The sequence below is a fragment of the Ceratotherium simum genome, chromosome 15, assembly GCF_057802395.1.
Source record: "Ceratotherium simum simum isolate JZ-2026a chromosome 15, ASM5780239v1, whole genome shotgun sequence".
Classification (NCBI taxonomy): Eukaryota; Metazoa; Chordata; class Mammalia; order Perissodactyla; family Rhinocerotidae; genus Ceratotherium; species Ceratotherium simum.
The window spans coordinates 55,292,225-55,320,096 of record NC_141914.1 but is presented as its reverse complement, the minus strand read 5'-3'; the positions used below and the strand labels follow the sequence as shown (position 1 = coordinate 55,320,096).

At 35.1% G+C, this 27,872-nt stretch overlaps 1 protein-coding gene across 4 annotated transcripts in view; it reads right to left on the bottom strand.

Moving 5' to 3' along the window:
- The window catches only part of SLITRK3 (SLIT and NTRK like family member 3), a 150,305-nt gene that overhangs the window by 32,027 nt on the left and 90,406 nt on the right, over positions 1–27,872 (bottom strand). For 3 of the 4 annotated variants that reach the window (XR_015554514.1, XR_015554513.1, XR_015554512.1), the window contains 2 exons: positions 24,628–24,724; positions 24,193–24,322 (listed from right to left, as the gene is read on the bottom strand). The exons of the other annotated variant lie outside the window; for it this stretch is intronic. The gene's annotated coding sequence lies outside the window, so the exon portion shown is untranslated. Of the gene's footprint in view, positions 1–24,192; positions 24,323–24,627; positions 24,725–27,872 lie in introns of those variants that run through there. 4 annotated transcript variants of the gene reach the window in all.

Genomic DNA, 27,872 nt, shown 5'->3' with positions numbered 1-27,872 from the left:
AGCAGCATGGTCTCCTTAGGAAGGATTCAGCTTCAACACAGATGAGACTATGAACATATGTGTGACAGTATAAATGAGTCCAAATTTCAAAGGCAAATATAAAGGGTTCGGGTGCACTGTTTTGTGCACCCAAACACATGCCTCTTAATCCACCATAGTAAGAGATTTTGAGAGTTGTGTACCTTTAATATATTTCAATGCAGTGCATACTTGAATATATTTTATTAAAGTCTCCCTTAGCTTCATGTTTAACATTAAACCGTCTGTACGTCCAATCATCTCACCCTGGCTACATGCATTAGGTAGTCAAATATTTGTTTTCCTTTCAGTGCTACCCTCATAGGACTATTACATTTTTAACCTTCCCTGAAGAAATTTTAATACTCCATAAAAAGAAAATGTAACATACACAACGATCCTCTCACTCCTCCAGTGGGAGAATATAACATGTGCTGGCATTTTGGATTCCTGATCTTTGGAAGTATTTATTCATAAAATGTAAATATTTAAAAAATATCACAGAGCAAACCATAAATAGCTGCTAGTGTCTTTCTTTTGCTTCCAAACATATAAAACAGCTATAATCACTATGGTAGGGAGGGGACCATTTTACATTTCCTGTTCTTGATATTTTCTCTCTAAGAAGGTCTACTCAAAACCTTATCAGAAACAAGGTAATAGATGTTCATATAAAGTTAGTGATACAGTGGGACATATTTAATGTGAACACTGCTGTGTCTTCCATCCATAAGTGAAAAATATTAGAGCTATGGAATCTCAGTATTTAAAAAGGACATTAAAAGTGTTACAACCTAGCATCCAAGGGGAGGAGGTTGTGGTATGGGCTGAAACTGTTGAGAGAACTTGGGGCCAGACTATTGAGCACCTTCCATGTCAATTCAAAGTTTGAAATTTTATTCACTGGACACCGGAGACTTACCTGTGGTTTCTGCATGGGATAATAGGACTATTGCATTTGTGTTTCAAAAAGATAATCCTGGCAACAATACGAAGGATGAATTAGAAAAAAATCTTGTTGGGATAAAGTGTGAAACTGAGCTAAGTCAGTGGCAGTACTGATGGAAAGAAGGAGCAATTTTAGAAGTAGATCAATAGGTGAGAGAAAGTGAGGAGTTAAGGATGACTCTGAGATTTCTAGCTCATGTGAGTGGGTAGCTAATGATGCCATTAATCATAATAGGGAATAGCAACTAAGCTTTATTGAGAGGACACTTCGGATTTTAAGGGGAAAGTAGGACAGTTGAGTGGAGACAATGAGTTTAGAGTTAGTCATGCTGAGTTTGTTACCTGTTGGACAGGCATGTAGAACAGTGTTTCTTAGCCTTGGTACTATTGACATTTGGGGCTGGATAATTCTTCGTTGTGAGGGGGCTACTCCTTGTGCCTTGTAGGATGTTTTAGCAATATCCCTAGCCTCTACCCACTAGATGCAAATAACACCCCTCTCAATTGTGCCAACCAAAAATGTCTCCAGACTTTTCCAAGTGTTCTCTGAGGCAGGGACGAAATCATCCCCTGTTAAGAACCACAGATATAGACACAACAAAGAGAGTGGTGCAATTGTGTATCTAGAATTTAGGATACAGATGAGACTTGAAATCAATATTTAGAATCATCAATAGTGGCGATTTAAGCAATGTGAGTAGATGAGACTGTGCAGGGGAAGAATGTAGATGATTATATAGTTATCTAATTTTTCCTCGAACAGCTCCGAAGACTGAAAATTCTTAAACTCCAGAGATAGACTGAGGCAGCCCATTCTATTTTTAGATAAGTTAAACTGTTTTATATTGTTATTATTTTTATATATTGTTACAAATTGAGCCAAATTCCTTGTATTGAACCAAAATTAATCTTTTCATAACTCTCATTCTTTGGTCCTGCAATATTGTGATGTATAAGAAATATATATATATTTGGTCATTCAGATAACCAAAATATATTTCTCATATATATTTGGTCTTCATCCACAGTTCCTGGCTCACAGTTCCCAAAACCCTTGGAATTTCCTGAGCAATAAGAACAATGGGAGCATCTTTTGTTATAATATTTGGTTGCTTGTCTTCAGTTCCTGAAAATGCTTTAGAGCCATAAAAGTGAAATGGGGGGCCGGCCCCGTGGCTTAGCGGTTAAGTGCACGTGCTCTGCTGCTGGCCGCCCGGGTTCAGATCCCAGGCGCGCACCAACGCACCTCTTCTCCGGCCATGCTGAGGCTGTGTCCCACATACAGCAACTAGAAGGATGTGCAGCTGTGACATACAACTATCTACTGGGGCTTTGGGGAACAAAAGGAGGAGGATTGGCAATAGATGTTAGCTCAGAGCCGGTCTTCCTCAGCAAAAAAAGGAGGAGGATTAGCATGAATGTTAGCTCAGGGCTGATCTTCCTCACACACACACAAAAAAAAGTGAAATGGGTGTCTTGTTATTCATAAGAAGCCTGTTTCACCTTAACTGGGTTTATGTTAATGAAAGTGACTTTTGGAAAGCACCTAAGATGGAGGCTGGTTGCCAGGGGAGCCAACCATGAATAGAGGGTTATAACTATTCAGTCCCACTTCCTGCGATTTCCAGGGAGGGGAGAGGGGTTAGAGGTTGAATCAATCACCAATGACCAATGAGTTAATCAATCATGCCAGTGTAATGAAGCCTCCATAAAAACCCAAAAGGAAAGGGTTCGGAGAGCTTCCAAGTTGGAGAACCAGAACACTTCCACGTGCCACAATGCTAGGCCCCAAGCTCTGTGAGGACAGAAGCTCCTTTGTTTGGGACCTCGCCACATGTATCTTTCATCCCTCTGTTTATTTGTATCCTTTGTAGTAAATTGGTAATCTGGGGAGTAAAAGGGTTTCCTGAGTTCTGTGAGCCCTTCTAGCAAATTACTTGAAGCCAGGGTGGGGGTTGTGGGAACCTCTGATTTATAGCCAGTCTGTCAGAAGGACAGATAACAACCTGGACTTGCGATTGACATCCTCAGTTGGAGGGAGTGGTTGGCATCTCCGATTTGTAGCCAATTGGGTCGGAAGCACGGGTCACTGGGCCTTAAAATTGGCATCTGAAGTGGAGGACAGTCTTGTGGGACTGAGCCCTTAACCTGTGGAATCTAATGCTATCTCCAGGTAGATAGCGTCAGAATTGAGTTGAATTGTAGGGCACCCAGCTGTTCTCCTGAGAATTGCTAGTTGGTATTGGGGATTTTCCTCCTGCCAACACACATTGGAATTGGTACCAGAACCTATTTAGGTCCTAATTTTGCTTTCACGAAACACAAAATAAGTCTATTAGGACAAGTCAAATTAATTTACCTAAATCCCTCCACATATTTTAATACAGCTGTTGAGTTAATTTCTAGAATTAACTATCATTGTCTCCTGGCCAAATATCCTTAATATCTTCAACTTTCCTTTATGTGTTATATTTTGAGACTTTTTGCAACATGAGCACTCTCTATGAAAAGGTGACCATTTGAAATATCCTTCTTAAGTTATAGAGCAGGGAACTGAACAGACTCTGTGTTTGATCTGTCTAGTTTAAATGAAAATCACCCTTCAAGCCACCCTAACTCAAGCATGGAAATTTATATTCATCCTTTTAAAAATGTACTCTTCTTTCTTTTAGCCCATCATTTCAACCTGTCTAATCCTTTTGGATTATGATTTCATCATCCAACATGTTTATTTTTTTTTTTTATTTATTTTTTTTTTTTAAGATTTTATTTATTTATTTTTTCCCCCCAAAGCCCCAGTAGATAGTTGTGTGTCATAGCTGCACATCCTTCTAGTTGCTGTATGTGGGACGCGGCCTCAGCATGGCTGGAGAAGCAGCGCGTCGGTGCGAGCCCGGGATCCGAACCCAGGTCGCCAGCAGTGGAGCGCGCTCACTTAACCACCAAGCCATGGGGCCGGCCCATTTTTTTTTTTTTTTTTTTAAAGATTTTATTTATTTATTGTTTTTTTCCCCCACAAAGCCCCAGTAGATAGTTGTATGTCATAGCTGCACATCCTTCTAGTTGCTGTATGTGGGACGCGGCCTCAGCATGGCCAGAGAAGCGGTGCGTCGGTGCGCACCCGGGATCCGAACCCCGGCTGCCAGCAGCGGAGCGCACGCGCTTAACCGCTAAGCCACGGGGCCGGCCCTCCAACATGTTTATTGTTTCTCCCAGTTTCATGCCATCTGCACAGTTTATCAGCATACCCCACAGACACGTTTATCCAAGTCACTAATAAAGATGTGAGTAGGTTAAGTTCAGAGTTAATGGGGTTACATAGTGCTGTGGATTTTCTCTTCACTGCTTTTCCACCTATTTTTTATTTAAAGGTCTTTTTATTTTCATGGAGTACTATAGAAATGAGACTCATATGGATAAACATTATGCTCAACTTTTCCCAGACAAAACTTTCAAGTGTAATCCTCCTATAAGGAATGGTAAGGTAAATTATGTTCCATCTATAGAACGGAATTAAATATTATCACAGGGAAAAATGATTTTATTAAGTAATAAAATAATGTGATAAAAGCAGAATACAAATTGGAATACAAAAATATGACATCATTATATATAGATAGATGTAGATATAAGTATAGACCTAGCTCTAGATATAGAGAACACCAGAATCTTAATAGAATCTTAAAGTAGTAACTGTGATTGATGTTTTTTCTTATTACTATTTTGTAGTCTCAGATGTTATATAATGAATTTGTCACCTTTATATGCAGAAAATAAATATTAAAATATACTTCTATATTATATAATTTTGAATCGACAAAACTACAAACAGAATAGGGGAAAGTGCATGCATCTCTGATGACCAGGATTTGAGGAAAAGGCTTGACCTTTAGTGATAGGAGAAACCTTTCTAAGGAAGCCACAGGTTTTCAGCGCTCCCTAAGAAGAAGGGAGTTGCACCAGATTTCCCATCACCAACACTCTGCCACTGCTGACAGATCTCTTAAGAGATGATAGATGTGGCTGGATAGGCCAGAAGAAGCTGTCAGATGGGGAGACACTTGCCTGTCTTTCTTAAGAAGATTGTTATAAAGATCAAGTGAGATGATAAATGTGAAAATTTGTACATAAAAATGTTAGAAGTCCTATTCAAAGGTAAGTTATTGGTGAAAAAGAGTTTAAGTTGTAGTTACCTTAATTTGAATGAGTATTGTGCTTCATAAATATGTAGTAGAAATATTTGACCACTCTTCAGGATAAGTTCCTTGAAGACAGGTACTATGTGGTATTAATCTATGTATCTCCCAACACCTAACACGTTACCTTATATCGATGAGTAAATATCTTATGCATGGATAGAGGATGAATTGCAATACTGGCAAAGTTTGAAAAATGGTAATTTTTTTTATTAAGATAAGAGAAATGGAATAATAAATAGTGTTATTATAAATTATCAAGTACTAACACTTATTCTGCCATCTTGGTGAAGTAGATGATCCATTGATATTATTGCTGAGTGATAAACAGCATTTGACTTCCTCTTCTCTCTGCTTCGTAATTTTAGTCACTCACTGAGATTTTATGCTTGGTCTTATTCTCTCTTTATATCTTTATCATTTTTATTGTATCCATTCATATGGTCTAAAATATCTTCTCTGTGCTAATGTCTCTTCAGTCAGTCTTGGCTTTTTCCAGTCCTGCATTTCTGACTCTTTGCTAACCATCTTTTCTTGTTATCTTCATATCTACTCAAATTCGACATATATAAAACCTAACCAGATTCATAGCCCTGTGCTGACCACCCACCTTCCAAAATACACATGTAACACACCCACTCTTTTTAGATGTTTTTTTCTGTTAAGGATATTAATCTTTCCTAGTCACTTATGCTAGAATCCTTGTTCTTCCTGGTCCCCTTTCTCCATCCTTTATCCCCATCAGAGCAAAAAGTTTTCAAATCTTAATGCTTTCATCTCTAATGATATCTCTAGAATCCATGTTCTTTCTTATTTAGTTCTAAGACCAAGTTCAGGCCTTCATGATCAATCATTTGACCATCACAATACTCTCTTCTAGCTGTCAAATCAGAACAACTCTTGTTTTATTTCTCAGTTCAAAATCCTTTAACAACTACCCCTTTACCTACTAATTTTAATTATATTATTAAGATCCTATGAATATCATTTGAGAGGAAGAGACTTGGGGAAATATTAACTTAATTCTTCAAGATATTCTAAGTCTTAACCTTGTATAGTGTGTTTCATAACATAAATCTGGGGTTCCACCCAAAACTCGTGTTTGACTTTCTTTTCCGTATAATACTTGAGTATTATACCCACCGAAAGAAGGAAGCAGGTGCTTGTATGAGGGAAGTTGGATTGGGATTTCACACTCTCGGGCACAGAATGGAAGACCCACATCCACCAGTATAGAATGAAGTGGTGACTTGGCTTCAGTACTCCGGTGTATCAGGTAATCTCTTGAATGGTGTCAAATGGCTGCAAGTCTTGGCTTGTTTGTCTATGGTACTGTTCAGGATGGTACTAAGGATGGCCGCTTGAGTCTGCCTTGTATTTATTTTACCTTCTTACTTTTAATGAAAGTCCCTTGACTTTCATTAAAAAACAAACGAGGAATAAAATGGGATGAGATTAGAAAGATTTAATGGAATAAAAGTCTTGAAGAAAGTCTAAAAAGAGGAAAAGGATACTCTTTCTTAGGTGTAGCAAGAAACTTCTATTCAGAGAGAACAGTATGTTGGGGGACTTCATAGCCAGAAATGGTGAGTCAGGGGCAGGTTGATTGAAGAAGAAGACTTAAGCTGGTCTAAGTGGGATGAAAAGTCTTAATGCCAAGTATAAAGAAGGTTATAAAGCAGCAGATTAGCAGAAAAATAATTTTGTTGTTGATCCAATGACATTAATTTCATGTTACCTATTATATGTCCATTTAAAGGAGGAAAAGCAGTTTGTGAATATGAAAACGGGTTTTCTATTATTAAGTATGTGCAAAGAAGATGCTGACAAAAGAAACAAAAAAAGATGTTTTGTTTTTGTTTTCTTTTTTTTTTTGTAATGAAGCCTGCAAACCTTCAAATAGAATTCAGGGATTAATATTTGATCCAAATTACTGTCCTTGAAAGCCCAAAGTGCTAATACTATTAAATTATTTATCTATGCATTTCTAATTATTTTAAAGAAAAAGTAGCCTGAATCACACATTAAATGTAAAAGCATATTTTCTTCAGAAAAAAAAGTAAGTGGAAAATTATCAAAGACATTTTCTTTATAATTTGGAAGGTAGGGGAGATAGATAATGCTAACCATTAGGTATATTATTGTTGCAAATGAAAAGCTGTTTTATAATGTTTATCTAAAGCAGATACTAGTGAGGTAGATAATTTTAAGCATTCAATTTGGGAGTTGTCTTTGGGATTTTTCTAGACTTTTACTTAATTTAGTCGAAAAATCAGATTCTGGGAATCAGAGATTTTGGCTATATGATATTCTAGCCATCCAGTGCCTTGATCTCAGTTTTCTAAGTTATTAAGAAAGTTAAAGTGCCTACCAGTATCTAGTATACAGAGTTGAGTTTAAAATGATTACTCTTTCTTTGATTACTCTTTCTTATTCTACCTCTTATATCCTTTATCCTACTTTTCCATTCTTCAAGAACTAATCCTTATCAAGATATGATCTGAAAATGATTTAGCTATAAGCCCTTCAAGGTGTAATCTGCATATATAAGGAGACCATGCAGATTTAAAGCCACTTAGAAAATGTACTCAGAAAATGAGCTCTCATTCTCCATGAGACCATTTCTTCAGTAGTAGTCAGTCTCTGGTTTGAAACAAATAGAAGACTCCAGCCAGAGTACATAAGGAAAGAGGTTTTGTAACCCTGAGAGGAAGGTCTCACCCAAGGAGTTCTCTCTGTGCTCTGCTTGGGGAAAAGGGTTGAAGGGAAGCCTCAGTGATTTAGTTGTCTTAGTTGTCCCAAAGCCCATTTATAAAATTCAACAAATCAAAATTAAATAGAGGTTATTTGTCACTTATTAATTTTGTTTTACTATCCCTGAAATGTTGAGAGAAAACACCAGAAGAGGATTGGACTTTTATAGTGGAGACTATTAACATTCTCATTAGTTGATAAATAGAAGATGAAGGGGTGAGCCACAGAGCAGGGATAAGCCGGATAAAAAAGAGATGTGTCCAGAGGTCTCCTGAGTAGAGACCACTGGAGCCTGCTAACACATTGCTGAAAATAATATTAGACAACTTCAATAACTTCTTTTCTCCTTCTCTTTTTCCTTCTTCCTTTTCTTCTCCTTTCCTTTTTATTTAATTTTTTAACTTTTTTAAAGACATTTTTTAGATGAGTTTTAGGTTCACAGCAAAATTGAGCAGAAGGTACAGAGATTTTTCATAAACCCCTTGCTCTCACTCATGCATAGCCTCCCCACCATTATCAATATCCCCCACTAGAGTGGTACATTTGTTACAGCTGATGAGCTTACATTGCCACATCATAATCACCCAAAGTCCATGGTTTATTCTAGGGCTCACTCTTGGTGTTGTACATTCTATGGGTTTGGGCAAATGCATAATGACATTTACCCTTCATTATAGTATCAGACAGATACTATAGTATCTAGTTTCACTGCTTTAAAAATCCTCTGTGTTCTGCCTATTCATTCCTTCCCGAACACCAAACCCCTGGCAACCACTGATCTTTTTACTGTCTTCATAGTTTTGCCTTTTCCAAAATGTTGTATAGTTGGAATCATACAATTTGTAGCCTTTTTGGATTAGCTTCTCTCGCTTAGTAATATGCATGTAAGGTTCCTCTGTGTCTTTTCATGGCTTGATAGCTCATTTCTTTTTAGTGCTTATTAATATTCTGTTGTCTGTATGTACCACAGTTTATCCATTCACCTACGGAAAGACATCACAATTGCTTCCAAATTTTGGCAATTATGAATAAAGATGCTATAAATGTCTGTGTGCAGGTTTTTGTGTGGACATGAGATTTCAACTCCTTTGGATAAATACCAAGGAGCGCAATTGGTGCATTGTATGGTAACAGTATGTTTAGTTTTCTAAGAAACTGCCAAACTGTCTTCCAAAGTCCTCACCACCATTTGGTATCGTCAGTGTTCTGATTCTGGTCATTCTCATTGTTTTAATTTGCATTTTCCTATGACATATGATGTAGAGCATCTTTTCATATGCTTATTTGCCATCTATGTGTCTTTGTTGGTGAGGTTAAGATCTTTGGCCCATTTTTTAATTAGTTTGTTTGTTTTCTTATTGTTTAGTTTTAAGAATTTTTTGTATAATTTGGATAACAGTCCTTTATCAGATGTGTCTTTTTCAAATATTTTCTCCCAGCCTGTGGCTTGTTTCCTCATTCTCTTGACATTGTCTTTTGTAAGGTTTTTTATTTTAATGAAATCCAGCTTATCAAGTATTTCTTTCATGGATTGTGTCTTTGGTGTTGTATCTAAAAAGTCATTGTCACCCCCAAGGTCATGTAGGTTTTCTACTATGTTATTTTCTAGGAGTTTTGTAGTTTTGCATTTCACATTTAGGTCTATGAGTTAATTTTTGTGAAGGGTGTGTGATCTCTGTCTTGATTTATTTTTTTGCATGTGAATCTCCTGTTGTTCCAGCACTGTTTGTTGAAAAGACTATCTTTGCTCCATTGTATTGCCTTTGCTCCTTTGTCAAAGATAAGTTGACTGTATTTATATGGATTTGTTTCTCAGCTCTCTGTCCTATTCCATTGATCTATTTGTCTATGCTTTCACTAATATCACACTGTCTTGATTACTGCAGGTTTGTTGTAAGTCTTGATGTCAAGTAGTGTTAGTCCTCCAACTTTGTTCTTCTCCTTCAATAATGAGTTGGCTATTCTGAGTCTTTTTGCCTCTCCATATGAACTTTAGAATTAGTTTATTGATATCCACAAATAACTTGGTGGGATTTTGATTTAGATTGTATTAAATCTATAGATCAAGTTGTGAAGAATTGACATCTTGATAATATTGAGTCTTCCTGTCCATGAACATGGATATCTCTCCATTTATTTAGTTCTTTGATTTCATTCATCAGAGTTTTATAGTTTCCCTCATGTAGATCTCATACATGTATTTTGTTAGACTTATACCTAAGTATTTCATTTTGGGCGGTATTAACGTAAGTGGTATTGTATTTTATTTTTATTTTATTTTATTTATTTATTTTTTTGCTGAAGAAGATTGACCCTGAGCTAACATCTGTTGCCAATCTTCCCCTTTTTGCTTGAGGAAGATTTGCCCTGAGCTAACATCTGTGCCAATCTTCTGTTTTGTATGTGGGTTGCTACCACAGCATGGCCACTGAAGAGTGGTGTAGGTCCACACCTGGGAACCGACCCCAGGCCATCAAAGCGGAGTGTGCCGAACTTAACCATTAGGCCACAGGGCTGGCCCTGTAGTATTGTATTTTAAATTTCCAATTCCGTTTGTTTATTGTTGGTATATAGGAAAGTGATTGACTTTTGTATATTTACCTTGTGTCCTGCAACCTTTTTATAATTGCTTGTTAGTTCTAGGAATTTTTTTTCATTCTTTGGGATTTTTTACATAGATGATCATGTCTTCTGTGAACAAAAACAATTTTATTTCTTCTTTCCCAATATGTTTACCTTTTATTTCCTTTTCTTGTTTTATTTTGTTAGCTAGATCTTAGAGTACAATTTTGAAAAGGAGTGGTGAGAGGGGACATCCTTGCCTTGTATCTGATTTAGAGAGAAGGCTTTAAGTTTCTCACCATTAAGTATGATGTTAGCTGTAAGTTTTTTGTAAATATTCTTTATCAAGGTCAGGAAGTTCTCTATTCCTAATTTCCTGAGAGTTTTTATTATGAGCGAGTGTTAAATTTTGTCAAATGCTTTTCCTGCATCTATTAATATGATCATGTGATTTTTCTTTTTTAGCCTGTTGATGTGATGGATTATATTAATTGATTTTAGATGTTGAAACAGCCTTGCATACTTGGGATAAATAGCATTTTGTTGTGTTTATAATTTTTTTAATACATTGTTGAATTTTATTTGCTGATATTTTGTTGAGGATTTTTGCATCTATGTTTATGAGAGATATCGGTCTTTAGCTTTCTTTTCTTGTAATGTATTTGTCTGGGTTTGGTATTAGGGTAGCATTGGCCTCATGGAATGAGAAAGTATTCCCTCTGCTTCTATCCTTTGAGATGGATTGAAGGGAATTCGTATAATTTCTTCCTTAAATGTTTGGTAGAATTTACCAGTGAATCCATCTGGGCCAAGTGCTTTCTGTTTTGGAAAAACATTAATTATTTATTCAATGTCTTTTATGGATATAAGGCTATTTAGATAGTCTATTTCTTCTTGTGTGAGTTTTGGCAGCTTGTGTCTTTCAAGGAATTAGTCCATTTTATCTAGGTTATCAAATTTGTAGATTATTAAATTGAAGTTGTTCATAGTATTCCTTTATTCTTTTAATTTGCGTGGAATCTGCAGTGATGTCCCTTCTTCATTTCTGATATTAGAAATTTGTGTCCTCTCTCTTTTTTTCTTAGTTAACCTGGCTGAAGTCTTATTAATTTTATTGATTTTTTTTTTGAAGAACCAGCTTTTGGTTCATTGATTTTCTCTATTGGTTTCCTGTTTTCAATTTATTGATTTCTGCTCTAATTCTTCTTATTTCTTTTCTTCTGCTTACTCTGCATTTAATTCACTCTTTTTTTTCCTAGTGTCTTAAGGTGAAAACTTAGATTGTTTATTTCAGATCTTTCTTCTTTTCTAATATATGCACTCAATGCTATAAATTTCCCTGTAAGCACTGCTTTCTCTGTATCTCACAAATTTTGATAAGTTGTGTTTTCATTTTCATTTAGTTCAAAACATTTAAAAATTTCTCTTGATAATTCTTCTTTGACCCACATGTTATTTAGAAGTGTGTTGTTTAATCTTCACATATTTTGAGATTTTCCAGTTATTTTTCTGTTATTGATTTCTAGTTTAATTCCATTGTGATCTGAGAGCCGACATTATATGTTTTCTATTCTTTTAAATTTGTTGAAGCTCTTTTCCTTTTAAAACTGGCCTTGAACAGGCATGAAATAAACCAGGAATTTTATAATTTATATGATTATATGAAGATATTTCAAGCAGTATAATCTAATTTTGTATATAAAGGCCTACTCCCACATGGCTCCAATGAGTGACAGTTGTGTTCCCATTGATGCATGATTTCTATTTTCTCATGTAAAGTCTGAATCCCTGTAATCAGTGAACACCGTTCCTCTTTAATGCCTGAGTCTACAGTACTTAAGCAAAGTAAATTAAAAGAAAGAAAATCTGCAATACAATTCCATATCCTTTATTCTGCTTGGTATTTTAACTTTAAAAATCAATTACAGAAATGACTTTCTGAGCAATATTGAATGGATATGAAAGACGGGTTTCAAAGCATTTCATTAATTTTTCTAAAAAATCTTATATATTTTTATTCTTTTTAAATTTCTGTGTTGAATGATTTATTTTGCAAAGTCACTACTGCTTTAAATTATGTCATGGAGCTTTTAAGTACTCTATTTTAAGTGGATGTTCCAGATTTAATACCTTGCACAATGGTTTCTCAAAGTGAGGTCCCTGTACCAGCAGCATGAGCATCACGTGGCAACTTGTTTGAAATGCATATTCTCAGGCTCTTTCCCCAGAGGCACTGTATCTGAACCACATGGGGAGAAGCCCAGCAGTCTCTTTTAATAGCCCTCCTGGTGATTCGGTTGCAGCTGAAATTTGAGAGCCACTAGTTGTAGCATCAGATGAAGGCAATATATATACAGTAACCAAGAGGGCCTTGATTTAAAATAACATGATTTTTTTCTTCTAAATTTCTGTTATTTGAAATCTTTCCAGTCAGTTTTTTATCTTTTCCCATGATTTCTGTTTCTCACATTGCTAAAGTGTCCTGAATTGGAATTTTTAACAAATGATTCTTCTCTAGTGTGTTTTCTCTTGTTCTCTCCCTGAAATTATATTTTTTTCAATAATGGCAAGCCTGAGTTTAAATCTCTGCTATGCCACTAAGTATGTAACTTTTGGAAAATGGCTTGATTATTCTGAGTCTTAGTTGCATTGTCTGTAAGATGGAGATGATTACTTTGTAGATTTTTTTATGAGAATTAAATGATGTAATTTATGTCAATTAATGAAGTGCCTGGCACATAGTAAGGTCTATGTTAATCTGTCTATCATCTGCCTCTCTTGATATGTGGTAATATAAGAAAGTAATTTCAGTCTGTTAGATTGGATACATGTGTTAGTAATTGTCAAAGTTATTGTCATAAAACAATAACTGTAACATTGATATTCAGGGACAATGTGTTTTAATATAATTGAAACATGTCCCTTTATATTTATTTTCTAATGGTTTTGAATTGTCTTAATGGTATTATTATATACAAAACGTTTATTTTGTTAGAGATTTTGGACCTACCTATAATGGTAAATCATTGCATTCCAATGCTACCAAGTCTTTTTAGCATCTTCCCTTTGGTTAAAACACCTTTGTGTCTCAGCCGGAGCATGGTATGTTATATGTATCCTCATTTTTAAACTATTACCTACATTTTCCTTCCTTTGACTCATTCTCCAGTTTCCTTTCTTATCTTATGCCTCAGTAATTACAGCATCCTTGGTTCAGCTAAAATGGGCAAGTATATCATTATGTTTAAAGTGCATAGCAGTACAGACAGCTAGAAGATCATGGGTTATTTTTACTTTGTTTAATAAAAATTCTTCTGATTGTACTATGGTTCTATGGAACAAAAAAAAATAGCACTGAAGACAGCATTAAATTCCACTTTTAGTTTTAAGTTAACTTTCTTAAGCTGGCAACAAAATTCACAGCTTGTTGACTGGGCTTTCTGAAATGATACAACAAAGTGAGAAAAATTCTGAAAAGAGTGACTACTTGAGTTAAAAAAAAACAATTCTTAGTTGATGAAAATGATAGAAAAACAAGTAATAATTAGACTAATTTTAGAAGTTAACAGATATGAAAGGTATGCATTTTAACCACTTTAAAAATTGATATCTTCCTTTTGTCTTCAAACATAGATATACGTCCTCTGCCTTATAAGTTTTTACCTTGACTTAGTATCCCAGTCTGTTAAGTCTTGATAGCTCGTTGCTTTATGGTCAGATTGTGCTGTCTACTTCCACTTTCCATTTCTCCTTTTCTTAATTTTGTGAATTCTCATCTCTGTCTCACCCCTCTATAGATCAGTGCTCTTACGAAAGGTCAGTACCTTGCATAGGCAGGACTGATCTTCTTTGCATACTCACCCTTACCAGCACATTGGGCTATAAACAGTGTGAGAAGGGACCACAGAGACCACTTAGTTGACGCACTGTTTCACAAATGAGGAACCCCAAACCCAGAGAGGCTGAGTGACCTAGTCAAAGTCCCTTAACAAGTTAGTGACTGAGGCAAAGTAGAACACCTGTGCCCTGATTCCTAATTCAGTGTAGTCATATGATTAAGAAATAAGTTTCTAGTTCTAGAGGTAGGAATAAAATAGGATCTTTATCCTGGACAGGAATGGTCTTTACTAATTTTGCTGATAGGTAACATTTCTATGCTTGTTGTGTACCAAATCCTTACTGAATGCTAAATGTCTTGCATGGTTGACCTCATTTAATCCTCACAGCAATTCTACCAGGTCAGGAATGTTATTATCCCTATTTTACAGATGGGGAAAATAAGGCAGATAATAAATAACTTGCCTAATATCAGCCAGAGTCATAAACTCAGACAGACTGAAGAAGCACATCCAGTCCTCTTAGATAAAGGCTGCCTGCCAGTGGCCAGGACATTGAGTCCTTCCTTTATCTGATCAAGGATGGGAAGGAACAGGAGTGAGAAAAAGAACATTGGCCTGGTTGGATCTCAGTGGGTGCCTCAGTCTTGGCAAGGATCACATGTGTGTCCTGTAGCCTCAGGGATGTTTCTACTCTCCCATACTGCCTTATCATCTTAGTACTAATTCATGCCTGTAATTGCAGTGCATGTACTATTTTATAATAATAATAATAACGTTTAGGTCTCTATTTCCTTTATTAGCCTTTATTAGTATATTTATTACTATCCTTTATTAACAGAATTAAATGATCATTTAAAATAAATATTGTATCACTATCTATTATACAACAGTGAACAAAACAGACATAGTCACCAAAATACTAAGAGCAAGGGGAACAGTCTAACCACTATTGTCCCACAAAGAACCTATGTTCCCTCCCCATACCACCAGAGTCCCCATAATCTAGTGCTACTAATTCAGCCTCCATCTCTGTGTTCCCCACCCATTATTCTTCAACATACTCTTACTGCATTACATCCTGGCAAGTCATCCCAGTATACCAAAACATATGATCATTGCAGCTTTTGTGCCATTCATTTATTGGCCCATTAATTCCACAAACATTCAATGAATACCTACTATAAGTGAGAGACCTAGCTGAACCAAGGACATAAAAAGAGGAAGATACAGTTCCTATCTTTAATTCTATTAATAAAAGATAATATATAAATATACTAATAAAGGATAATAAAGGAAATAGAGACCTAAACATTATTATTATAAAATAATATTACTGTCCCCTATTAAAATTCCAGACATTTTATATATATATTATAATTACATAATAATGTTTTATATGATCGTGTACTTTATCGTGTACCGGGCTCCATGTTTTACATGTTAGTTCAGTAAATCCTGTGAGATGGGTATTGCTAGTTCCATTTTATACAAGAAGCTGAAGCTCATGTGGGCAAATGGTTGTCTAAGGTTGCACAGCAGGTAAGCAGTAGGGACCAGAGTCACCAAGAGCAATCCAACACCACAGCCTGTGCTTTTCCTATTTCATCATGGCACCTTTCTGGTGTTGTTGAAACAAACTCAGATTTTAATTAATTCTGCTTGGAGGATTTGGGGATGATTTCAATAGATATCCTATGTAAACAAGGTCTGAAAGATAAGTAGGAATTCAGGAAGAATGTGTATTTCAATCCAACAAAGGCATAAAGAGTATAGTATGGATGTTTATTGGTCAGTAGCTTTATGGACCTGTTGCTACCCAAGGATTTGGGGCCTTATTCTGCTGTAGCCAATGGAAATAGATCAATAGACTTGGAATTCACAAACATAGTTTCAAAAAAACCACTATTCTATAAATACTATTCGAAATTGTGTGCATATATTGCTTAATAATGAAAATGTAAGTATCTAGAGAACAAGGTCCACATTATTTATTTCTCTCATGGAGTTTAGTACAATAATAATTATTAAGTAAAGGAATAGGCTGGATCATAAAACTAGGAAGTTTTTTGATCTACCTCTACACCAAATAGTAAAAATAATATTACTACTAATAATAATATTATAAAAATGCTAATATGGTTTCGGAGGCTAATGATTCACTTTTTTGAAACATGCTAGTGAGGCCAATAATGGAGATTCAATCCTGTTAGCTTCATTTTCCTTTCATAGACATAGACATTGACCTAGACCATTTCTACAGTTTCAAGATGGACCCTCTGAGAGAATATGGATCAGTTACTGCAAATCCATCATCATCAGTTTTAAAAGAAAGTAAAGTGCATACTTTCCTGGTAGTGGGTCAGAAAATGTCATCTTTACATTAGAAAGTCAGCAGTATTTTTATGGTTGACCTCACAAATCATGTTACATATAAATCCAACTTGTGTTGTAACTTTATCATTCTTTCTTGGCCTACCATATAAGGAAGTATAGCTTTTAAAATAAATGCCAAAGCATATACCAAAGAATATTCTTAAGAAGCTTTGTTCTAAATCTTCTTCTTGCCAGCAGGAGGGCTTATCTTTTGCCTCTCACCTTGGAACACTTATCCAAGTGACCTGTTATTTCATATACAGTGATTTATTTAAATAGACCATGAGGAAATTTAAATCAATGTGGTCTTTCAATTGATTTAAAACCAAAATAAAAAATCCAAACCTAAAAAGTAATCTTATGTTTTATATATTGAGGAAAGACCAGAGAGACATACTACTATGTCACAAAAGCTTTGTAGTGGTATTAAAATTGAAGGGCCAGTCTTAATACTAATTTTAAAAATGTTGCTCAGTATAAAATCCAATTTTTAAAAATAGTGTTCCATTTTAATTAGATACAAAATAATATTTTAGTAAGTACATTCCATTGCTCATAATGATTTATAATAATCATTTCATAGAGTAGGTATTGAATCATAGGAGATGCACAATAGCTTTTTAAAGCTTATTATTGTAGGTATATAATTGTGTTGAAATAAAATATATACAAAATATTCCAAAGATTTTATTAAATTTGCTAGCTCTCTCACAATAAGGAAAATAGAAAGATAATAAACCTGTTTGGGAAAAGTATCTAAACAATATTAAACAATTAGAAAATAATTACTGTTAGTATAAAATGAAATGCTAAATGGTATGATAAAATTTACATATGTAGCCAAAACTGAGAGAGGGAGAAAGAATGCTTAATAGAAAAAACAGGCTTAATCATAGGTAAGGGATGAAATGGGAGGTAATGTGTAAATGAAAAGACCTGAATTCTAAATTCATCCTCCACTTATAGGTTGTATGACCTTGAGCAAGATACTTAACCTTCTTAGGCCACTAATGGAGGTAACACTTGTCCTGTATACTTTTCAGGATTTTGTGAAAAAATTCTAATAAAAATAATATGAAAGCTTATTTGCAAATTGAATACAATATTAAAGTAGATGATAGTATTTCTACCTTTTATACTAGGTTGACATCTAGTGTAGTAACTTAAAATTTGATTGCAACTAATTCTAGCTACTCCTTTTATTCGAATTTCAGAAAAATCTATGGGTTAAATTGTGTCACATTAACACATGGCTCCTACATAGAAAAAGGATTAGGATGGGCATTTGTCTTGTCTCCTAGTCTTAATCAGATGTATTTGTGATTTGTCTCTCAATATCAGTGTTATAAATTTAGAAATTTAGGAATGCATTGAATCACAAAAAGAAATTCTGAATTATTTTTGAAAAATAATTTATGTTTATTTGTGGTATTGAAAAATCATTTAAAACAGTAATTTGAATTAGTACAAATTTTCTTTAACTCTTAGTCTTGTGATATTTTTACTGAGCTTGTAGTATTCTGATGTTTTAAAGCAGAGAAAACTTGGGAATCTCAGACCTTATACAAGTAACTGAATGTTCAATTAAACTCTTCCCTCTTCCTTTCTTGCCTCAGTTTATTTTGAGGCATAAAGAAGAAAATAGTACTGTATTGCCATGACCAAGAACCTGTGACTGACTCACAAGGGGGATAAGGAAAAGACAAGAGAGTAATATGGGGAGAGAAATTTTGAAGAGGATTCCTTTGGAGAGACTTGTGCTATGAATCTCACTTCCAGTTAAATTGGGAGGAGAAGAATGTCTGCCTTTAACCTCAAGCCTAATAAGCAGGATTTCAGTGAGATTACTTTGAGAGCTTGATGTGTGTCTTTGGTAATTGAGAGGCTTAGTGGGCTGGTGCTTGAGGCGGGACCAAGAAAGCTAAAGGGATTAGTATCAATGGAGTGAACAAATTTTTTGTGGAAAGAACCTATCCTTGTTTTTTATGAGTCGATGTTCTCTAATGCTATTACGTGTTGCCTTCCCAGGAAGCAGACCCTGGAACAAAGATTGGCTAGCTTGTGAAAAATGTTTTAGTGAGTACTGTTGGGATCAACACCTATGGAAGGGAGGGCTGAGGGAGAAGTTGAGCTGCAATGCTGAACGGCTGTTCAGAGTTTACCTGAGTTAGTACAAGAGGGGCAGGTCCTTTATGTCCCCGTGTCAATCGGTCTTTGCACACTGGCTGCCCGTAGAAGGAAGTGCGACCATATGTGAGACATCCCCAAAGAGAGCTGATAGCTGAGAGTAACCCTCCCACTATGTGAGAGATTAAATCCTTCCTTCCTGAAGGAGAATCTGGGTTGTGCATCTTCATAAATCTCAGTTCCAGATGAGGAACCACAGAGGGACTGTCAGCCTGGAGTCTTCTGCCTTCCATTGTGAAAGGACTCTGGCACTCTGGCAGTAAGTGTGATGGGTTGTATCCTTGTGGCACAAACCAAGGGTGTATTTCAAGTAACCAGCCGAAGGAAGAGCACTGCTAGTGCCAAGGAAATTATCAGGAGGCCTAAGAGAGGATTCTCTTAAGTAGCACTATCCATTAGAATTATAATGTGAACCATATATGTAATTTTAAACTTTTTAGTCACCACATTTTAAAAAATGGAAAAGAAGTAAAAATAATTTTAATAATGTTTAGTAGCTTAAATTATTTCCCATTTTTCTAACTTAAAATATAATTATTTTTATTTTAACATAGTCAAAATTAAAAACAATATCAGTGATCTACTTTGCATTATATTTTCATACTAAGCCTTTGAAATCAGCATGTATTTTACTCTTACAGTAACCACATTTCAGGTGCTCAGTAGCTTCAAATTGGACCAATACCATATTGGACAGTTCAGCTCTAGAGAACCTAGAGAAATATACCTTGAGAGAAAAAGTCAGCTTTGAATTTCTACCAGACCCAGAGATTGCCAATCCATTACATAATGCGGCAATCATATTAGAACTTTTTACACCTCTTCCCTCTCCTCAGTTCTACCCATGAAAGTGTCAAAAACATTAGCTATTGAGTGAGAAAGAAAGAAGCTGACTATATCCTCTTCATCAAAGGCAATCAGCCCTAGCTGTTTGTGTTGAGATAAAATCTTATTTCCTTAAATGAAATAAAAGTGCTGAATATATTTGAAGGAAATGGAATGTTTAGAATATTGTGAATGGAAACCAGAAACGCAGCTTAGAATGGTCACCTTTTGTTTCAACAGTTTTATTAAGATATAATTGACATCCAATCAACTGCATATATGTAAAATGTATCACTTATTAAGTTTTAACATATGCACATACCAGTGAAACCATCACTACACTCAAGATAATGAATACGTCCATCACTCCAAAAGTTTTCTCAAGCCTCTTTGTTATCCCTTCATTCTTGGTCCTAGGCAACCTCTGTTCTGCTTTTTGTCACAATAGATTACTTTGCATTTTCTAGAATTTTATGTGAATGGAATCATACAGTATGAACTCTATTTTTGTCTAGTCTTTTTCACTCAGTGAAACTTGTTCATGTTTTGCGTGTAGCAACAGTTTATTCCTTTTTTATTGCTAAGTGGTATTCCATTGCATGAGTATACCACACTTTTGTTTATCCATTCACCCATTGATGGCTGTTTGGATTGTTTCCATTTGGGGGCTGTTATGAATAAAGATGCTCTGAACACCTGTTTACAAGTCACTGCATTGACATATGCTTAAATTTGGGGGGGGAACATCTAAGAGTAGAATGGCTGGATCACACAGAAAGTGTATGTTTAACTTTTTAGGAAACTGCCAAAATGTTTTCCAAAGTAGTTATACCAATTTACGTTCCTATAAGTAGCGCTTCACCTCATTCATAACACTTGGTATTGTCAGTCTTGTAAATGTTATCTATTCTAATATGTATATACTGGTATCTCATTGTGGTTTTATTTTGCATTTCCCTAATGACAAATGTTGTTGAGCATCTTTTCATGAGCCTAGCCTCTGTCTGTATATCTTCTTTGTCATATCTTATTTTCTATCTATATATCTACCATGGTAAAGTGTCTGTTCAAATCTTTCACCCATTTCTTTTTAACTTAGGTTGCTTGTTATCTTCTTGAGTTTTGAGAGTTCTTTATGTATTCTGGACACAAGTCCTTTATCACATATATGATATGCGAATATTGTCTCCCTGTCTGTGGCTTGTCTTTTCACTTTTAACAGTGTCTTTCAAGAACAGAAGTTAATTGTGATCATGTTCAAATTATCAATTTGATGTTTCCTTGATCCTGGTTTTGGTATTGTATCTAAGAAAACTTTGCACAACTCAAGTGCACAAAGATTTTTGTGAGTTTTGTTTCTAGAAGTTTTATAATTTTAGTTTGTATATTTAAATCATAATCCAATTTGAGTTAATCTTTGCATGTGGTGTTAGTAGGAATTGAGATTTATTATTTTCTCTTACCTTGTTTGTTCTTGTCTCAAATATCACTGTCCTTCATTGCCTGATGCCTAGTATCTTAAAAATCGTTTTTTTATATATTTTTCCCAGTTATTTGTTTGTTTCAGATGGGAAGGTAAGTTCTATTTCTGTTATTCTGTCTTAGCCAGAAGCAGCTATCAAGAAGTTCACTTTTAATTACTGAGCATAGACTGAATTTTGGTGACTCAAAGTGACTTTATATTATGGAGAGTGAGATGAAAACTTTAAGAAACTGCATGAATTTTTATTTAAAGATAGGAGAATGAATACCCCCACAAAAGAAATTTATCAGAGCAGTGAGAGACAAACATCAATATCTGCCCTGAGTCCTCCATGTTACACGTAGGAATCACATAATCTTTAATACTAGAATGCTTATCATTTACACACTTTTTTAAAAAGTTGATATTTGAGGCATTGATTAATTAGTATTTGAAAATGAGTACAAGTTTCCCATCACGATTCTCATAAATAATGGAAATCCTAAGAATGGTCTTTCAAATCCCTCTTTGTTTATCCAAGAAGTTTCAAGAATTCTTCCAGCCAATCATGCCAACATTGGGGAAACTAGAAACATCTAAATATATTCCAATACAATCGAAATTGACTTTTACTTCTTTCAAAGTATATAATATTAAAGAAAATGCAAATTCTGATTTCAAATATCATTGACAAATTTTATTATGTCATAGGATTGCCTCTTCTGTACTGAATTCCTCCTACTTCTCAAGCCATTTCCTCTCTTTTGTTGAGTCTTTCCACTTTGTTAATTTCTCCCATATTCAAATCACAGATTTGTATCTATTTCTAAAAGGCTGTATGAAGATCATCTTGAAAGAAATCCATTTTATCTCTGTCAGTCATTAGATTAACCTACTATTATTTATTTGACCCATCAATGAATTATGAGAAAAGTGAGAGACTAGATTCAGTTGGTTCATAGGCCTCAGGTGAACTTGATGAATATATGTCAGTGTTGGGCACTGACATCAAGGGATGGTCCGTATTATTGTATTTAAAATTGATTCTCCTTTTTATCGTTTGACAGTCTCTCAAAAGGCTTCAGATGAACAGGAGGTCTTTTTGGTTGACCTACATATTAAACTGAAGGAAAGTTCTGAGTTGAAATTTAGTGTGCTAAGCTTTGTGTACACCCTGGTATTATTCACATGAATGAGAAATGAAATACTGGGTACTTTGTAAAGACATGAAAAAGGAAAGAAGTTTGAAAGTATTTCAGAAAGGAAAACAGTAAGTAGTAGATTAAGACTTCCAAAGGCACTGAGTTATAATTTTGCCAAACAGAAAGTAAGATTTTGATGTTTTATAAGAGTTTTTATAAAGTTAGATGAAGATGAAATGTGTGAAATGCAAGACATCAATATTGTTTATTAACCTTTTAAAGAAATAAGAAATCTTGTTGTGCTTTTATTAGAGCTACGTATTCCTAAATCATCATAGTATTTGTTGCAATTTGTTCTGAGTTGTGATGTCTGTAATAGTGTGCCTGTGTGATACAGAAAATAGAGTTTTGTTATTTTTAACTCTGTTCTTTCCCAAATGTGTTAGAAAAACATAGAAAATCTGTTAATCTGTGTATCTTCAATGTATTATTTTGAATTTTTTACCCAGAGAAACCCAGGAGTGTGTAATGTTTAAAACATCCAAATAATATCTGTAATATGAAAGTGTGTTAATCATAAATATAACCTTCATTCTAGAGTGATGTCTGAAATGTTACAAGACTCAAAACACCATAGGAGAAAATTGGAAACCATTCATTTAACCATGATCTTCAATTAATAGAAAGTAAATGTTCAAATTTAATGTGACCAATTCCCTGACCTGACTGTCCGTACTTTAATATTGAAATACTTTATGTAGGTTCAAATCAGTAAGTTAAATTGTAAAGTTAGAATATCAATCTTTAATTCCTTCTGTGGTTCATTTTGTTACTTTACTCATTCCGAAAATGTGTAGTAAATCTAAGTTTAAAAATAATACATTTTAGTAAAAGTGAGTGTTGATCTTTTACTCATTCCAGAATATTTTCCCAGCTCTGTCAATGTTCTAACACAACAAAAAATAGTAGATAAATAATTTTTTTAAATAGAGGAAGTGATCTTACAAGTCCAGGAACCCCACCACAACATGCTAGAGAAACAGAATATGTGTCTTTGACCCACCCAAGAGGTCCAAAGAAATACCAACAATAATGTTTTATGAGGTGATTTCACCAATCAAGGCTACCTGAGGGAACTGAGCCACCAGTAGGTCTTCAACATAGCTTTGAGACTACTTGTCTCTTTTAAAGCTTTCAGACTTAAGGAATCATAACAGTTGTAGGAAAAAATTGACCATTCTCTAACAGTAGCCTACATAAATCAGAACCATGTTTGTCCAGGCCCTTGTGCCTGACCATTTGATATTGCAGTAGAGAATTCTTGAAATTAGTCGTGCGCACTTAACCGCTAAGCCACGGGGCCGGCCCCTTACTGTCTTCTATCTCATATATTCTTATTCTTGCTACCCATCCCTTCTCCAAACAGCAGTAGCTGTGATGTTTTAAAATTTAAATCTCTCTCTCCATTCTCAGTTCATCTTACTCTTCTCATTATTTGCTATGGTGCAGCCACACTAGGCTTCTTCCTATCAGCTGAAAACACTGAACTCTTTCCTGTCTCTGGGCCTTTGCTCTTCTTCTTCCCTCTGCTTACGACACACTGTCACCTCCCTCTCTGTGTGTCTGTATCAGGCCCTTCACTTGTCCGGTCTCAGCTCGAATATGCTGTCCCATGAGGGGCCTTCTTTGTAAACCAGACACTTTCTAAATATTAACTTTATCAGCTTCATAGTTAATATTATGTCAGAGTACATAGCATGATGTGAAATCATTAAACGTGGGTAAGAACCTTGTATATCTTGGTCACCTCTGACTCCTATCACCTGAAACAATGTTTGCTATGGAACTAAGTCCTTCATAATTATTGCTTGAATAAACAAAAAATCTCCTTTTCTTATATCTTTTTTTATTCAGTTCAAGTGATTAAACAAATACTGAGCACACACTGTGTTCCAATCATTTTTCTAGTGATAAGATGAAGAAAATAATAGTCTCAGCTTCCAGGATGTTCATGATCTGTAAGAGAAAGACATGTATAATGATGTGTTATGATACAATGAGTAGGATTTTGATAAGAGAAGAGGTTATTGTAGGCAGGGAAACATGCAAAGGCTGGCTTGAACTTGATATGTTACAGAAATGGTGCCACTCATGGTTCAACTTTACCCACTTTGAATTATTATAATAACAGAAGAAAATCACTGGATATGAGTAGAAACAGGGAAAGACATGAAAATGCAACAGCTTACACATTACTAGAAGGAATATCTAGGAAAAATTTTAGATAATGCAACTCAAATTTGAATGTGCATATGAATAACCTGGAAATCTTGTTAAATGATGAGAGATTGCTCAAGCGTAGTTTGTGAGATTGTCTCATGATCTTCAGAGATTGCTGGGCTCCTCCACTCACCCTGCCTGAATATAAATAAAACAAAACAAACAAAAGCCATGCAAACAAACAAAAAATGAATTAAAAATCCGCTATGAAAAACAAAATGTACGAAACAATTAACAATGTGATTTTATTCTGGCTGTTATAATACGGAGAATGTTCATGGATGAGGAAGTCTCAAAGAAGAAGGAGAAACTAGAGGTTTCATAAAACGAATCATTGAGGAAGGGTGGAGGTGGGTTTTATTATAGAATTTGTGTGGGCAGAGTGGTCTTTTGCAATTTCTCTGAATACAAATGATTGGGAGGGTGTCTTAACCTTTTCTGTTTTCCAGGAGCATAGGTCTTAGGTAAAGTTCAACATTGTCACCACAACCTTCCCTCCTTTGAAGGATTTACAGGAGTAAAATTTAACCTTCTCATTTTCTTTTGACTCTGTCAAAATGTGTCCTACTGGTATGCATATTTCAGCTACAGCAGTAGGAAGAAGACAAATCAGAATACACAAATCCTGGTGAAGTTGAGAATGAATCAAAACATCTATCATTACCATGAGACTTATATTTTAGAATGTAAAAACACTTAAGCCAAAATAAGTCTTTAATTTTTAGAATATTAAGAAGTTTAAAAACAGTAAAGAATTAGAATTAGTACAGTAGACATTTGTTAGTTTAAAGATTTTATTTATTTATTTATTTCCCCCCAAAGCCCCAGCAGATAGTTGTATGTCACAGCTGCACATCCTTCCAGCCGCTGCATGTGGGACCCGGCCTCAGCATGGCGGGAGAAGCGGTGCGTCGGTGCACGCCCGGGATCCGAACCCGGGCCGCCAGCAGCGGAGCGCGCGCACCTAACCGCCAAGCCACAGGGCCGGCCCGACATTTGTTAGTTTAAAATTAATGTTCTTACTCCCTAAAGTCATGTCATGTCTGATTAAGCCATTATGTAAATCTGAGTCTGTATCTCATATTGAATTTTAATAGGACCAAAAGGGAGAATAGAATTTGCATACTATTGTGGGTGCTCCATAACTATTTACTAATGACAGCTATAGTGATTTACAATTTAGCTCAAATAATACTACTAGATATTAATACTCTTTCAAGTTTCATTTAAAGTTCGTATCAAAATCTATTTCTTAGAGATGAGTAGGCATATCCATTTAGAAAGGAGTAAATCAATGATTCTCAACAGGGGGCGATTTTGCTCTCCAAGATACATTTGGCAATGTCGGGAAACATTCTTGATTGTCACCACATGACTTCGGGGGGGTGCTACTGGCATCTAGTGGGTAGACGCTAGATATGCTGGTAAACATTCTATAATGCACAAAACACCCCTCAAAACAAAGAATTATTTAGCCCAAAATGTCAATAGTACTGAGGTTGTGAGTCGCTGGACTAAATAAGTTTATATGGGATGGAGTGAATATGTGCTCATGTGCGTAGATATCTCGATAGTGTGTATCAATGTGTGTATTTGTAATTCTCTGGAAATTCTGAAATCCTGCCCTTTTACTGGTGAGAAAAGCTGTTGCAAGCTATCACTATAGTCTTCTCTGAGAACACCAGTTATTCTCTAATGGAGTAAATATTCTCTAGTTCTAACTAGAATAGAAGAAGAAATAACTTTCATTCTAATATTGGATCCCCAGTCCAAAATAACAACAGAAAATTGATGACAGAATAAAGCTTGACACAGTACAAAGTTAATTCCTAAAGTTCTAGAACATTATTATGTTTTAGTCTTTGACCCTTTGTCAGTGTTGAGGAAGCAATGAAAAGAGAAAAAGACTTTGAAAGTTATGTATTTAAATTATTTCTCAGAAATCTTTTTCTCCTGGCATATTTGAAAGAGAGTTTGTTCTTTTCTTTCTTAGAGATTCATAGACATAGTCATGTAACCACCTGAAGAGAACATTCTAACTTAAATGAGGGGAGAGGGTGGAGGACAGTAAGTATCTATCATAGGCAGTGATCAAAGAAGGTCAAAGAAAATGTAGTCAGTGAGGTTGGAGGCAGCTCAAAACAAAATTAGAATGGCTAGATTCCTGTATTTGACATATTTTGGATTGTAACAAGAAAGATATTTCAAAAGTTGTAGTCACCAACATCAGAGCATTTGTAAAGACAAAATACACAAAACAAAGCCACTGGAAAGTGTCAATCATCTGAAATTTAAGCAAGAACAAAGAAAAAAGGTGACAATATGAGGAACTAATTGCTACTAGGTGTGCACATGTACATGTGTAAACTGATTTGTTTAGTCCTTTCTGAATTATAATTTACAAGACATATTGACATTTGGAATTCATAAACTATCTCTACACTCAGGCAGTTTTTTCTAAATTAAAATTTCCTTCCTCCACATATTTTTTTCTTTTCTTTCTTTTTCCCTCCCAGGCATGTTGTCCTTAGTTCTTTTTTTAAAATACTTAGACAGTGTACAATTACTGTAAGGTTGGTCCCATGGGACTCTGATCGCTTTGTAGAAGGGAGTTTAACAAAGATAAGGTTATCAGGTTGACTTAACAGGGAGTATTCTCTTTACCATCCTCCACTGAATTTAACTTAAATCTGCTTCACCCTATCCCCATCTTCCCACTTAGCGTTAATACCCTCATCAGTGAAACCTGAGCTCCACCTAAGCATAGAGTAACAAGAGCCAGGCAGTTAAAAAATGAGTGAAGCCGCCTCCATGAGGACTGTGGTGACCTGAAGAGTGTGAGACCTATAACAAAGGAGCAGTCGTGATGTAGCTTCTGGCTTTCATTCTCATGTATCATGAAGGGTTGCTGCCTAGTGTTGCTAAACATTCCTGTTTTTATTTAAAAAACAAAAAAAACAGAAATTCACATTTTAAATGGAATCTCCCAAATTAAAAAAAATGCCTTTTCTGATTTTTTTTTTTTGTCTTTTCCTTTTTCCATTTTCTTTTTGAATATAGTACAGCATACATATCTGGATGCACCACTTTGAAACTTCTGGCACAGATGATCAAAGTGTTTGATATATTTCAAAAAGGTTACTAAGTAAGAATGTATTAACATTATATTAGAAATCTATTCAAATAGTTGGCAATAGGAATTGATATGCCAAGAATAGCATTTTCATTAAAGAACCAGAATGTCGCTCTGAGAAACTGTCTAGCCAAGCAAATAAATCTTGCATAG